Here is a 2500-nt window from a genome sequence, read left to right on the forward strand (position 1 = left end):
GGTGTAGGTCTAGGTGTAGGTCTAGGTGTTGGTCTAGGTGTAGGTCTAGGTGTTGGTCTAGGTGTTGGTCTAGGTGTTGGTCTAGGTGTAGGTCTAGGTGTAGGTCTAGGTGTTGGTCTAGGTGTTGGTCTAGGTGTTGGTCTAGGTGTTGGTTTAGATGTAGGTCTAGGTGTAGGTCCAGGTGTAGGTCCAGGTGTAGGTCCAGTGTAGGTCTAGGTGTAGGTCTAGGTGTAGGTCTAGGTGTTGGTCTAGGTGTAGGTCTAGGTGTAGGTCTAGGTGTAGGTCTAGGTGTAGGTCTAGGTGTAGGTCTAGGTGTAGGTCTAGGTGGTGTCTGCAGGTGTAGGTCTAGGTCTAGGTGTAGGTGTAGGTGTAGGTCTAGGTGTAGGTCTAGGTCTAGGTGTAGGTCTAGGTGTAGGTCTAGGTGTTGGTTTAGGTGTAGGTCTAGGTGTTGGTTTAGATGTAGGTCTAGGTGTAGGTCTAGGTGTTGGTCTAGGTGTAGGTCTAGGTGTTGGTCTAGGTGTAGGTCTAGGTGTTGGTTTAGGTGTAGGTCTAGGTGTAGGTCTAGGTGTAGGTCTAGGTGTAGGTCTAGGTGTTGGTCTAGGTGTAGGTGGTGTAGGTCCAGGTGTAGGTCCAGGTGTAGGTTTAGGTGTAGGTCTAGGTGTTGGTCTAGGTGTTGGTCTAGGTGTTGGTCTAGGTGTTGGGGTCTAGGTGTGTTGGTCTAGGTGTAGGTCTAGGTGTAGGTCTAGGTGTTGGTCCAGGTGTAGGTCTAGGTGTTGGTCTGTGTTGGTCTAGGTGTGGTCTAGGTGTAGGTCTAGGTGTTGGTCTAGGTGTAGGTCTAGGTGTTGGTCTAGGTGTAGGTCTAGGTGTAGGTCTAGGTCTAGGTCTAGGTGTAGGTCTAGGTGTTGGTCTAGGTGTAGGTCTAGGTGTAGGTCTAGGTGTTGGTCTAGAGTGTAGGTGTAGGTTGGTCTAGGTGTAGGTCTAGGTGTTGGTCTAGGTGTTGGTCTAGGTGTGGTCTAGGTGTTAGGTGTGTTGGTCTAGGTGTTGGTCTAGGTGTTGGTCTAGGTGTAGGTCTAGGTGTTGGTCTAGGTGTTGGTCTAGGTGTGGTCAGGTCTCCAGGTGTGGGTCTAGGTGTTGGTCTAGGTGTTGGTCTAGGTGTAGGTCTAGGTCTAGGTGTAGGTCTAGGTGGTCTAGGTGTAGGTGGCCCAGGTGTAGGTCTAGGTGTTGGTCTAGGTGTTGGTCTAGGTGTTGGTCTAGGTGTAGGTCTAGGTGTTGGTCTAGGTGTAGGTCTAGGTGTAGGTCTAGGTGTTGGTCTAGGTGTAGGTCTAGGTGTTGGTCTAGGTGTTGGTCTAGGTGTTGGTCTAGGTGTAGGTCTAGGTGTTGGTCTAGGTGTTGGTTTAGATGTAGGTTTAAGTGTAGGTTTGAAAATGTCCAACCAGAGAACAATTTTCAAACGACCCACGACTTGTCTGGTAAAATATATTATACGTAGTCCATCAAGCATCATTTACTAAATATTGTTTCATGCTGTCAACACAAGAGGATGACAGCACTCAATTTTAAACCAGATACTGCAATAAAACACAACTAATATGATCATTCATATGCAGAACAGCTCTACTCATGAACAGTGCAAGTGTGTGTGTGTGTGTGTGTGTGTGTGTGTGTGTTTGTGAGCGACTGTGAAACTGCACAGCAGACAGAGACGGAGACACTGAGTGTGTGTGTGTGTGTGTGTGTGTGTGAGAGAGAGAGAAGGAGTGCCCTGTGGCTATAATAACACACTCATGTAAATCACACACACCTCTTCCTGTCACCTCTCATGTGTGGGTCACATAAGCCACAGCGTTGTTACTCCAGAGGTCAAAGGTTAAGCTGGACGGCCTCAGGCTAACAGGAAGAGCGGCTCTATATTAGCCAAACACAGACGCTTGTCACAAACACTCAGGATGTTCACCTGTTTTCTGCTGCAGCAGGTGAAAGTGTGCATCTGATTACTCGGATCACTAGATACATGAAGAAACTCATTTCTTACAATCATTAGGGCATTTTTTCTGACCGTATTAGATGCATGCATCTGCTTTTATAACAAATGCTTAATCAATAAATGCAATTAGATTAAGGCAGTAAAACAGTGTCAACAAAATCCACATTTACGTTGTAATTGCAGCGTGAGTAAGTTTTAAATACAGAAATATGAAATGTTTTGTTTTTTATGAAATGACACTTTAAGCTAAAATAAAAAAATAAATTAAAATGAATTATTATTAGTAACATGTGAGTCATTGAATAAATGTTGATTATGTAATTTATTGTAATTAACACATTTAAACAAAACTAAATAAAATATTTATTTTTGAATAAAATAATCATTAATAAATAACATTAAATATTTTAAACATTTTAAATTAATATTAATGAATTCTGTGAAATGTTCATTGAATTTATTCAAAAAGCTTCATTCAGAAACACGGCAAGTGAATAGATCACTGAATCATTCAGA

At 43.4% G+C, this 2500-nt stretch overlaps 1 protein-coding gene across 1 annotated transcript in view; it reads right to left on the reverse strand.

Annotated features, from left to right (window-relative positions):
- Positions 1-2500, reverse strand: part of clpb (caseinolytic mitochondrial matrix peptidase chaperone subunit B) — a 35734-nt gene that overhangs the window by 19467 nt on the left and 13767 nt on the right. The gene's annotated exons all lie outside the window — the stretch shown is intronic.

The sequence above is a fragment of the Puntigrus tetrazona genome, unplaced genomic scaffold (genome assembly GCF_018831695.1).
Source record: "Puntigrus tetrazona isolate hp1 unplaced genomic scaffold, ASM1883169v1 S000000150, whole genome shotgun sequence".
Classification (NCBI taxonomy): Eukaryota; Metazoa; Chordata; class Actinopteri; order Cypriniformes; family Cyprinidae; genus Puntigrus; species Puntigrus tetrazona.